The sequence below is a fragment of the Gorilla gorilla genome, chromosome 11 (assembly GCF_029281585.2).
Source record: "Gorilla gorilla gorilla isolate KB3781 chromosome 11, NHGRI_mGorGor1-v2.1_pri, whole genome shotgun sequence".
NCBI classification, from domain to species: domain Eukaryota; kingdom Metazoa; phylum Chordata; class Mammalia; order Primates; family Hominidae; genus Gorilla; species Gorilla gorilla.
Window position 1 is genome coordinate 68,825,199 of NC_073235.2, and position 13,685 is coordinate 68,838,883.

The 13,685-nt window shown below is 34.9% G+C and overlaps 1 protein-coding gene and 1 non-coding gene across 2 annotated transcripts in view; one reads left to right on the forward strand and one right to left on the reverse strand.

Annotated features, from left to right (window-relative positions):
* SCN9A (sodium voltage-gated channel alpha subunit 9) overlaps positions 1 to 13,685 on the reverse strand; it is a 179,578-nt gene that overhangs the window by 154,250 nt on the left and 11,643 nt on the right. The gene's annotated exons all lie outside the window — the stretch shown is intronic.
* LOC115933908 (small nucleolar RNA U13) lies at positions 8,915 to 9,018 on the forward strand. Its single transcript, XR_004069746.1, has one exon. It is a non-coding gene; the product is annotated as a small nucleolar RNA U13 (small nucleolar RNA).

A 13,685-nucleotide genomic window follows, 5' to 3' on the forward strand; every position in this document is an offset into this window, starting at 1 on the left:
TACAAAATTAGCCAGGCGTGGTGGGGCATGCCTGTAATCCCACCTACTCAGGAGGCTGAGGCAGGAGAATTGCTTGAACCTGGGAGGCGGAGGTTGTGGCGAGCCAAGATTGCGCCATTGCACTCCAGCCTGGGCAACAAGAGTGAAACTCCCTCTCACAAAAAAAAAATAAAATAAATAAAAAATAAAAAAATAAAAAAAAAATCAAATTAACATGCTTGGTCTGCAATATTTCTCATTTGAAAACTTTTCTACTCCTGGTTCGTGGACTTGTCTATAACTTCCTCTGCCATAATTAAAGTATCTCTGGGCACCAAAAACATTTACAAAATGACTGCTTTCAACTATGATGTCAATAAAATTCCTCATACTACAAAAATTCTATGATTCTATTATTCCTGCATGGATAATTTACCAGTAATTCAAGCTTTTTATGTAAGGAGAGAGATTATCAGAAAAACTATGGGGATGCCCCTCCAGGAATTTCATTTTCATTCTTGTCTGGGCATTCTGCCTTTAACAGCTTTCTCTTTGTGTGTAATGTCCCCACCACTTGGTTTCACGAAACTAGGTATCCCTATATGTGCCTCAGCAACACAAAACACAACAAAATTATAGTTGCTGGTCCATCCCTTCATCTCTGCTGATTTTAGGAATTCAGAAATTTAAGAATATGAGAAGTTTTGATTTGGGGAAGAGGAATTAGTATGCATAGGGGTATACTTTAGTAATTCACTAATGAAATTTTGTAAATGATAATCACTTCCTATTATTTATTTAACTATGCCCACTATTATCCTAGACACATTGAATTGAGCTCTTAGAATTTTGTCTGTAAATGAGAATTAGAACTATATTTTATGAGGTCACTTTTAACTTAGTCATCAATGATTCCATGTTTGTAAACACATTCTCTGTCAATCATCTTGCCCACTGGTGGCCACCAGGGAAAAGGCAAAAGGTTATTCAAAGCTCAAAAAGAACATTTTAAGTATATGTATTACATCAGCGGCTTAGTTGCATGTGTATTAAAATGTGAAGGGCAGTATATTATTAATCAAAAGATGGTTATAACTAAGAGTAAGAAACAGGAATTATTTCAACTACAAATATAAAGCGAATGCTATTTTGACGGTGACTTTTTTTATAATATTTTAAAAACATTATTTCAACAAAAAAAGCTTTTTCAGAGTGCTGAGAGTAATTTGCCTGCTCTCTCTATATAAGCACAGACACACACACAGACATACACACATATTTTCTAAGTAGACACTTAAGACATTCATATCTAAGTTTTAAAGAAATCTGATTTGGTGACACAAAGGCTTCCAAGGGAAGAATTTAACAAAATATCTTGAAGTCTTGAAGCATGAAAAGCCTAAAAAGAAGAATAATACAAAACAAAAACCCACACATAAGGGTGGTGAAATGAGCAAGTCAGAAACATTTTCCTTATAAAGTGTATCAACCACACAATTACTTTATGGTTTATATAAAATTATGAACTGCATACAACTTATCATGAAAAAATTGCTTCCTGCAACTGAGCTGAGGAATTTAGGGATGATATGTGTCAAAGGTGAAAACATGTTTCTTTTTCAAGCAAAAAATGTGGGTCATGTGGTAAGGTTCTATTGCAATATCTTCATGGCTCTCTTGCCAAAAGACTGATGTATATTTAATCACTTTATCTAATGGATGTGATTTCTAAAGTCACAGTTAGCCATTAGGAAAGCTCTTGCTCTGGTTCAGCTGAGCACTCTGATTACATTTCCTGACTTTGTGGTTTCAGAGAAGCAGAGCTGGTGGAGAATTCCCTGGCTGGATTCATCAGTCTTTGCTATGGACAAGAGAATACAGTAAGACCATCCAAGTCATTAGTCTTGGGGGTTGGGTAGATTCACTACATCCAAGTCTTTAGAGCCAAGTGCCCATATGGCTAACTTTAATTACTATAGAACAGATTTTTTTCCCCAAATTCCTTATCCTTCTTGATCAGATTGGAAACATATCTCATTATGGAGTTTTAAATAATTACCATGAAGCTCATCATCATCAACCTGATACCATCTAAGAATATGTGTATGTGCAAAATAATGCAATGATACTTGAAAAAATTTAAATTCAAGTATAGTGTGATATGTTTACTGTTGTAAGATACAGTAAAAAATGTAAGAGAGCTAGAATATATCACAAATAGTCTTCCCTATTGTCTTCATTCTATGGCATTTCTTAAGAAACATGTACAATGTTAAAATACTACTTGACATCTCAAAAAAAAAGCCCTAAACCTGTAAAATGGGGAGAAAAAACTATAAAGTTGGTATATTGGTAAGTGTGCCTATTATAATGTGAATGACAGTAAGATTTACACGGCCCTACTTTTAACAGCCTGACAGAAAATTTACAATAGATAAATCTATACTACTCATGGATTTATCTGACTTATGGATGATTCCCCTTTAAAGATTGTTCTATTCAATAAAGTTTTACATGCTTGTTGTATGCATTCCTTTGCTACAAGACCAGAAATAAAGCATATACAATGTGATCTAAATAACAAGTTAAAAAAATAAAACACCATGGTAAATTAATGATGGTGATAAATGTAATAAGCCTACAATAAAAGCAGACTGCAGTAAGACTGAAACTAAGAAACCAAATAAGGCATTAGCAAGGACCTTACATTCTGTACTGAAGTATAGAAATATTATTTAGGAAAGCAAGCTTCAATCACAAAACATCAATCATTAATTAAAGTACATCTTGCTTTTCGTATATGCACCTTCATTAGACTCTTAATGAATTGATTAAAAATGTTTTCTCCAATGGGTTAATTTTTTCTTAGTTGCAGTAACATTGTGGGATATTCTTCTATATACTGATCAAGATACTTTTCCCACACACAGCATAAGAAGATATTGAGACTTCCACGTTAATCAAACTGAAAAGTAAGACAAGGAATTCCAAATCAGAGCCTATTTTAGAACTATGCGCATTCAACTGAAAACGGGTCTCCAGATTTCTGTGCTGCTCCATTCTGTGGCCACCAACAATTGATAATTGGTATCATTTTTGTGCAAGTGAGATGTGCCATGTTAGTGCTTTTTAACTTGAGCATTTGAAGTTGTTCAAATAATAAACTGTTTTCTCTAAACCAAGATTTAAAAGTTCCAGGATCGATATCTTTCCATGGTATCTGGTTTTTTTTTTAAATTTCTTTCTTATTAAAACATCACAAATTTCTTTTGAAAAAAGATCTGTGCTTTCTGGGCATGGTGGCTAATGTCTGCAATCCCAGCACTTTGGGAGGCCGAAGTGGGCAGATCACTTGAGGTCAGGAGTTCAAGTCCAGCCTGACCAACATGATGAAACCCCTTCCCTTCAAAAATACAAAAATAGTGAGTCCCTGTTTCCAAAAAAAAAAAAAAGAGAAAAAAGAGCTGTGCTACAAAAAAATGCCTTAAAACATTTAGTTCCATAACACCAAGCAAGTCTGAATAAATTATGTAATATTCGTTCAATGAACAAGAGACCCTTTCTCTGCAACAGGAAATTTGATAATCTTCCCATGACTAAAAAAAAAAATTATAATCTACAGCTCCCCACTATGTACAGAATAACCTGTCATGTCTTTGGTCTGTCATAGAAGGTTTTACTAACCTGATGCTGACAGCCTCTTCTGTTTCCCTATTTGCAGTCTACATTCCAGCTACATTATTCTACGTTTAATTTCCCCAAAGGTCAGCTAGATGATTTCTGCATCCTCATAATGTTCCCTTTATCTGAACAGTTTCAACTATCCTGATCACCTGATTACTTGCTTTGTAATATTTGGCTCAATACCTCTTGTATGAAAAGATCTGACTTCGCCTCCTTCCTTCCCTCAAATATAAATTCAACCCTTCATCAGCTTCTCTTTCTCCCATATCTCCAGTCTGCTTTGAGCTGCCAGCAGTCCCCTAAATGCAGATTTTTATCCTACTTCTACAGTGCTTTATTTCTTTCATCACGCCTGTCTCCTTCAACTAGATTCCAAACTTCATAGACAGGAAATTTGTCTTAGGCATGTATTATCACCAAGGTATAACATGATATCTGGCACATCATATAAAATTGTTAAATGCTTGATGAATGAAGATGGTGAAATACTTCTAACCCAAGCACTTGAAGAAGCACGCTATCTAATTATATTGCCTTCAACATAGATGTCACACTGATTTAAGACAATTTTAATTATTATTTAACAAAATTTTCTAAGATTTTTCAGTGTTCCAAGAGCATCTTCAAATATTTACAATAATCCATAACTATCATTGATTTTACATCAGAAACGCTATCTTTAATTTATGGCACTCTCAATTGCTCTTTTTCTCTTCATTTAAAAAATTAAAACATTGAAAAACAAAGCAATTTCCATCCTTTTATGGAGGTTGATATGTGCAAAAAATATAAAGATTCTGCTATTACAACCTGTTTCCCCATTTTAGTGACATTGAAATACAATTTAAAAACAACACTATCTGCTTAGGTTTAATTAAAGTAGCTTTTTTTTTTTCCCCCAGCCATAAACAGGAAGGTTAAAAGTTTGGTCAGATGGATGAAAAGGGGGACAATATGGTGGACACCAACTAAAGTTTAAAATTCTTTAATTTGGGATTACACAAATCCCAAAGTTTTCAAGTTCACAGCAGAACTTAAAAATACATTAGGCACATTTTGACATGTTCACCAGTACTTAAGCACCTTAAAATTGTAGATATTTTATTTGAAACATATATTTAAGGACAAATTGCCAAATCTTTGAACATCCAACAAAGCGATCAAGTATTTAATTGTTTTAGAAACCTAGGCACAGACACAATCCTAGATGGTTGATTAATCCTAACAATTTTTGCCATTAAAATAGTTTATGCAGTTTGAAGCTTGTACGCAAATAACAGGGAGAAGCTATACTGAAAAGAGTTCATTTCCATTAAATCCAAGACACATTTATTTGCAGAAAGTTGCACTTATGACTAATTTGGGGTTATTAATATGGTTGAATATAAATATAGCAAATTTTCATTGGGAGAAAATTTAGAAAACTGAAAAGCATAGAAAAAATAAATAAAATTAACCTATTCCGAGAAAATTACTGATTTTTTTTTTTTTTTTAAAGAGACAAGGTCTCCTACTGTTACCCAGGCTGTGGTGCAATCATAGCTGACTGCAACCTCCAAACTCATGGGCTCAAGTGTTCTTCCCACCTCAGCCTCCCAAGTAGCTAGGACTACAGGTGTGCACCACTATGTCTGGCTAATTTTTTTTTTTTAATGGAGTCTCTCTCTGTCACCCAGGCTGGAGTGCAGTGTTATGATCTCGGCTCACTCCATCACTGCAACCTCTGCCTCTTGGCAGCACTGGGATAACAGGCATGAGCCACCACACCCAACCTGTCTTCTTTTATATATATATACATACTGACAAAATGTTTCCAGAAAGGCTATAAAAATGTATATCATTTTTAGCAACATGTAAGCATATATTTTCCCACAATGTTAAGTATAGTCATTTTAAAAAAACTTCATAATTTGATATTTAAAACGTTTTTATCTAAAATGTGAATTTCGTGAAACATTTCTAGTTCTTCTTTGGTCAGTGTCTTTAGTCTCTTGATCTTTTTTCTATTGAAATATTCATTATTTTCTTCTTTGCTAAGGGATCGTGTGTGTGTGTGCGTGTGTGTGTGTGTGTGCACACGCTAAGGATATTGATACCTTTTCACAAAAATTTTTTTTTCTTTTGCCAGTTTGTCATCTTTTAACTTTGTCTTTACTAAAACTGGTTTTCAAAAATGAATAGAAATATATAATTACTCTTTAAAGGAGTTATGCAATAACTTTAACATTAAAAATATTTACCTTTTTGTGCATATATATGTTTTCCCATTGGGAGGGCAGTTTTATTTTCATGACATATTTCTGGGAAACATAGGCCTAGAAATGAGATTTTTTTTTTTGACAGAGTCTCAGTCTGGAGTACAGTGGCACGATCTCAGCTCACTGTAACCTCTGCCTCCTGGGTTCAAGTGATTCTCCTGCCTCAGCCTCCTGAGTAGCTGGGACTATAGGTGCGTGCCACCACGCCCAGCTAATTTTTGTTTTTTTAGTAGAGACAGGGTTTCACCATGTTGGCCAGGATGGTCTTGATCTCTTGACTTTGTGATCTGCCCGCCTTGGCCTCCCAAAGTGCTGGGATTACAGGCGTGAGCCACTGTGCCTGGACAAAATGAGGTTTTTCACACAGTCCCTGGAGTCTTGTCTGAGGCTGGGTGAGGCTGCTTCTTTACCTCAAACTGAACTATCCCGCTCAGCCTCTGCCTCTTCTCTTTTCTCAGTGTTTGGGTCATCCACCTTCTCAGAGCTACTGTACAACATTTTTTTATTTAGATTTTTGTATAACGAAGTTTCTTTAATGCAGATGACTCTATTCTAAATAAACCTTATATTAATACTCTACATTTTTACACACATAATGGTTTGCAAAAAACATTCATTCATTCATTCAAGTTCATTCCAGACATATTTTAGAGGAACTATTATTTGATTATCATCCTAAGCATCAGAGCAGTTAGTAACTCCAAGAACAGAACATTTTTAAGTTGAAAAGTTAGGTCCAAATTGCAGGTTTATGACCCCCATTTTTTTCCCATAAATAGCATTCTTATATTTATTTTTGAAGAATAAATTTAGCCACAAAACTCAAAAGTATGTATAATGAAAAATAATTCTCTCACTCTCCAATGTTTCCCAGCCATCCAAATTCCTTCCCTGGGGACAACCACAGTACCAACCCCTTGTGTATCCATCCATGTGGTTTTATCAGCATGTATACATCTACTCATTTTTCTTTTCATGCAAATAATACCCTATATAAACATTGTTTCATACCTTCCTTCATCACTTAAAAATCAGACTTGGAAATCTTTCTGTATCAGTATGTATAAAGTTACTTCTTTTTATAGCAGCTTCATAAAGTCCTATTGTACAGCTGTACCCAAATTATTTAGTCATTCCCACACTGTAGAACATTTAGGTTGTTTCCCAAAGCTACAATAATTATCTCCTCATGATTAGTTTTTTTTCTTTTTTTAACCTACTCTTTTGTGGGCTCTTTTCTTTTTGTAACTTTTATTTTAAGTTCAGGGGTACATGCACAGGTTTGTTACACAGGTAAACTTGTGTTACAGGGTTTTGTTCTATATCTTATTTCATCACCAAGGTCTTAAGCCAAGTACTTAATAGTTATTTTTCTTGATCCCCTCCCTCCTGCCACCCTCTACCCTCCAATGGGCCCCAGTGTGTGTTGTTCCCACCTGTGTGTCCATGTGTTCTCATCATTTAGCTCTCACTTATAAGTGAGGACATTCTCTTGAATAGTTTCACAGTACGGTATTTTATTTGTAAGACAAATGCCTCAGAGTGAAATTGCTGAGTCATAATTGTATGTGCATTTTTAATTTGCCATAATAAAATATTGCTGAATTCTCTTTTGTTACCTAGTGTAACGCCTACAGGGCCATAGCTGAATTTCTACCCTACCCTAACTCTGCTTATCTTTAAGAAACAGGTAAAATGTTCCATTTGTAACCAGAGCAGCTGAGATTGCTTAGAACCAAGATAGCTGACTAAAAGACTTCAAGAAGACCTCAGGCATCATTATAATCTCATTTTCATGCTAAATGACACCCCCACCAGTGCCATGACAGTTGATAATCGCCATGACAATGACCAGAAGAAGCCATAAAAGGACAAAAAAAGAAAGGCGGCACTCTGGTTCCAAGAAGTTCACCACCTATTTCTGGAAAAGACATGAACATTCCTCCCCCCACTCTTAATGACCAACTTCTTCATTAGATATACTTTGTATTTCAATTTCCTCACTCCTCACTAGTCAAGAAGTTAGCTTGTGAGCCATACTTGCACTTCTCCATTCTTTGGCCATCGAATAAAGCTTGCATTGCTTGATGCTCACTTTCCCATTTCTTGTATTGGGTCTCCAATACCAAACAGGGAAAGATGCCACCTTTTGAAGCTACCAAGGAGGTTATTGGTATATTGGTAACTCCTTCATAAAGGCCTATCAATCCATGCTCTCTCCAAACAATGTGTCAGGGATTGTTTGCACATACCTTCAATAAAGTATTTCATAATTTTTTTTTCATCTTTGTGATCCTAATAAGTGGGGAACAAAACTTTGATTGATTGATTGATTGATTGATTGATTTTGAGATGGAGTCGCTCTCTCATTGCCCAGGCTGGAGTGCCTTGGCGTGATCTCGCCTCACTGCAACATCTGCCTCCTGGGTTCAAGCAGTTCTCCTGCCTCAGCCTCCTGAGTAGCTGGGATTAGAGGTGACCACGACCACACCCGGCTAATTTTTGTACCTTTAGTAGAGACAGGTTTTCACCATGTTGGCCAGGCTGGTCTCCAACTCCTGACCTCAGGTGATCCACCCATCTCAGCTTCCCAAAGTGCTGGGATCACAAACATGAGCCACCACACCCGGCCGAAAACTTCTTAATTCTTATCATTTTAGTTTGCATTTTCTTTTGTGAGTGAGGTCAGGGATCTTTTCATATCCTCAGATGCCATTTGTGCTTTTTCTTCTGTGCTCTTGTCTGTATGTAGTCTTGTCCACTTTTTCAATAGACTATCAGTGTTTTATTAATTTAGGAACCCTTAACAAAATAATAAAATTAGCTTTTTTTCTGTGGCATACAACACAAATATTTTTGTAAGTTTGCTGTTTTTGTTTCTTTTGGTTTATGGTAGTTTATCTTTTAAAAGCATCTACATTTTAATTAAATTGAATTCACCAATCCTTTCTCCAGTGGCTCCTGTGTTTTATATTATCTTAGAAAATAATTTCTACTTCAAGTACTTCATAAGTGTGATGACTGGGTTTTCACATGCACATGTGAGATATTCCTCCCTCAAACCTTGTAATGACATTGATATATTATCCATCTCAGGTGAAAAGAAAAAAGAAAACAAAACCTTCACATGTTTTCTTCTAGCAGTTTTGTGGTTTGTATGTTATTTTAAATATTTGATTCCACTAAAATGTATCTTGGGTTAGGTGGCAAAGCAGTAATCTGAATTTATCTTTATCCACATGACTACCCAGATGTCCCAATGATAACTATTAAATAATACTTCTTTCAACCTATTTAAGATGCTACCTTTATAATTCTCATATGTAACTATGTCTATTTCTGGATATCATATTTTCTTCCAATGAACTATCTATTTAGGTCACCATACTATTTTAATTACCCTATTTGCATAAAATAACATTATGTATGAGGGTTGGTGCTATTAGATATTACTCTTTTATGTGTGTACAATTTCCCAGCTAGATTCAGATTATCTAATTCCAAATGGGAAAATTTCTATTTTTATTTTCATTGGGATTGCAATATCTTTATAAATTAAAAGGTTAAAAGGAACTGTCAATGGTAAGCACTCTGACTCCTTTTTTAATACCTCTTCTTTAGATTTTAAAAACAAAGTATGCCAAGTATAATATCACAAGAAAAACAGGCAGGCTGGCTACTCATTTTAGAGTCTCTGATGTTAAGTGTATCAATATATATGAAATCAAATACAATATATATGAAACCAAATACTTTTCATTAAATACTTGCCTGATTGCTGAAATCTTACCATTATATCCTCCATAAGTAACATTATGTTAATCATGTAAATAAATTCTTAAAATAATTATTATTTCTTAGAAATGCTTAATTTGGTAGATGGCAAACCAGTTTAATAACTTCAACAAGAGTAGTTCAATATTTCATGTCCTAAAATCATTCAATTTTATGGCATTTTATAGTAGTTGAACAACTGGTATGCAAAACAAATTAAGCTGTATATGCGATAATTTTATATTCAGACAACTGATAGGGACTTATTTCTAAATTCTATGATTATTAAAATATTGTGATTTGGGTATTTCATAATACCCTGTAATAATCATTTATATTATATTTATTATTTTATTATTAAGATAGAAGTTAGTCTTATGTATAGCCTTTTAAAATATAGTATTCCTCAAGTTTATAAGAAATGAAAGTCTGCCGGGCGCGGTGGCTCACGCCTATAATCCCAGCATTTTGGGAGGCCAAGGCAGGCGGATCACCTGAGGTCAGGAGTTCAAGATCAGCCTGACCAACATGGAGAAACCCCGTCTCTACTAAAAATACAAAATTAGCTGGTCATGGTGGCACATGCCTGTAATCCCAGCTACTCAGGAGGCTGAGGCAGGAGAATTGCTTGAACCCGGGAGGTGGATTGCAGTGAGCTGAGATTGGGCCATTGCACTCCAGCCTGGGCAACAACAGCGAAACTCCATCTCAAAAAAAAAAAAAAGAAAAAAAGAAATGAAAGTTTATAATCTTAAGAAGTGTATTACCCTGGGAAAACTTAAGATTAGTGTCAACATTTGCTGGCATATCTGAACTTTTTAATAAAAAATTCATAAAGTCTTATCTATACAGCATGTATAAAGGAAGACAGAAAATACTTCTTAGTTCACATTAAATCCCATCTCTCTGTTAGTTAAGACTTTATTGAGAGTACAAAATTATCACAGACTTATGGCTGCAGAACAGGTTCTATACCCTTATTTAAATAATTAGAGAGAAAATGTATTTCCAATATTATTATACATGTATCCACTTCCCTCAAAACATCAACATGATTTAGGAGAAAGTGCGTAGTAATAACTTTGGCACCAGGCAGACTTAGGTTTGAATTTCCTGTTTATTCCATATAATTAGCTCTGCAGCATTATGCAAGTTCCCCATAAATGAAAGAAAGAAGTATATCTGTCTTATAAAGTTATCATGTAGAATAGAAATGGTTTTGGTAAAGTGCCTACCACAGTGCCTAGGCTAAATAAATAACAGCAAGATTATTATCCTTCTTCCCTATAAAGACTGAAATTTTTAAATAATAAGCCATGAGTTGGCCAATAAACACAAAACCTTATGAAAATCTTATGTGGAGTATATTTGTTACCTATGTTTTATCTTGCCAAACATGTTTATGGCTTTAATTTAAAATATAGATCCGCAGTAAAATAGTAAGACAGCATAACCCAGTTGTTAAATTCATGGCTCCAGAGTGAGAGAGACATGGGTTCACATCCCATCTCTACTGCTTACTAGCTTATGTCCTTGGGGAATTTAATTAACTTCTCTAAAGCTCAGTTCTTATATAGCAAACCAGAGCTGAAAATGATAATCCTATAAGGTTATTTTCGTGGAAAAAATTAGACACTGAATTTTTTTTTTTTTTTTTTTTTTTTTTTTTGAGACGGAGTCTCGCTCTGTCGCCCAGGCTGGAGTGCAGTGGCTCGATCTCGGCTCACTGCAAGCTCCGCCTCCTGGGTTCACGCCATTCTCCTGCCTCAGCCTCCCGAGTAGCTGGGACTACAGGCGCCCGCCACCACGCCCGGCTAATTTTTAGTATTTTTAGTAGAGACGGGGTTTCACCGTGTTAGCCAGGATGGTCTCGATCTCCTGACCTCGTGATCCACCCGCCTCGGCCTCCCAAAGTGCTGGGATTACAGGCGTGAGCCACCGCGCCCGGCCTAGACACTGAATTTTAATAACTCAGCACATTTCCTGTTACACTTTCAGTGCACAATACATTGTAACTGTTATTATTAGTGATTTTAGCAACTTTCTTCTAAGTTGATTTTGTATACCTAAAGCTAATGTTCTTAGGAACGAGAATATATTTGCTTACTTTATAATAGAAAAGATTTTGTATTGCATATACAAAACCTTTTCTTCTTAAGGAGCTTTCAACTCAGAATATTTTAAAGACTAAAATGTATGCTTATAGCAAAACCAAGACTACATTGCCTTCTACCAACAGGTGGCAATATATGCCACACACAGCCATTTTAGTCCTGCCAATACAAAGTTCATTAGTTTATTCAGTGTCTACAGGATGTGGGCCTTGCTTTCAAGGTTATATAAATTATTAAATCCATCAGGTTTGATAAATGTGAATATACTGAACACACCGAGGATGTTGAAAGATTTAATAACAAAAACATTGGAATATCATGGGAACCAAAGAAAAATAATAAAATAATCGAAAGTAAGAAAATAATAAATGTGGCAAGTGCATAAAAGTTTAATCATTGACAGTAATGATGACCCTCTAGGACTGAGCAGAGTTATGCAAAAGTTTAAAATAATGAGCTTAGGCAATAGCCAGCAAGATACAAGGAACATTGTTTTTTAAAAAAAAATGAAAATGCTCTAGCATGGGTCAGAGGATTTTTCATTAGCAGCGGATGCTCCAGAACTTATTGCTGAAGTGAGAAAAGACTAGGTATTCATTCAAGAAGGCAAAATCCAAGCACAGTAACAGCTGCTGATGAAATATTCCTGATGGGGCAGGAATTGTTAAAAGCCCTTTAATTCAATATCAAAATAAGTGAGTTAAGAAGCATGCATGCCAAAGTATTCTTTGGAACATTTGTGGACATTGTCAAAACTAGTGACATCTACTCATAAGATTTTTGATGAAGACATTGTTTGAGGATCTATATTAGCAAAGGAAGGGGGTAATCTGGTTTTAGGAGTCTAAAGGAACAGTTTATTTAGTGGAAATTCATCTGGAGATGGTAAAGTACTACGGTATAAATAACATGAGTTTACTAACAAATCTTTTGCAAACTAACATGTTCACAGATATGACTTCTTGTGTTTCTTATTTCTCTGCTCTCTCTTGGAACTAAAGGCTGTGATTATGGCAAGGTATCTAGTAACCCTCACCATAATCTGGGAATATGATGAAACTCATGTGATATTGTTTAAAATGCATTCTCTTTCTGTTGTTGTTGTTTAAAATTTATTCAAAGATAAAGGGTATGGCTATTTCTTTAAGGGTGAATTAAAGGTATGATAGTATTTCTTACTTTCTGCCATTTTGGGGCAGAATTTTCAGAACCTCACAGATATAAACAGGATTGGAGTCATGAAGTATATTCCAAATTAGATAGCAATCACAGGATCACAAATGAATAGGAAGAAAATAATTCCTATCCTTCCTCAAATTTATATTCCAGAAGGAAGTGTTTTGCCTAAACATTTGCTTTATCTCAGAATCCAAGACTCCTGATCAAATTTATATTCCAGAAGGAATTAAAATTATTAAATTATTATTTTTAAATTTATTAGGAATATAACTTTGACCAGGAGGCTTGGATTCTGAGATAAAGCAAGTACTTAGGCAAAAACGGTTCACAAAAATTCAATGACAAAGGTGCTTAACTTTTATTTACAGACTTCTTTTTATTATTCTAATTGATGAATTGACCTGTTCATTTTTTTAAATGTCCATATGTCATATTTTCATGAAAATGCAAAATTTACTTAGTGACTTGGAGTTTCCATAAATAGTCACCATTTTTCATTTGCTTGTAACTTCCCAGTGGGAAAAGGTATTGCCTAGGGGACTTAACCTCCACAAGGATTGTCTAAAAACAAGAAATATCTGTGGTATAAACGCTAACCTTAAAACTTCAGGTTTCAGTAACAAACTCTTCTGAAAACACTTTAACAAAACTGAGTGAAAAATAAGTGACTTTACTAAAAATTAACGGAGAGAGATTT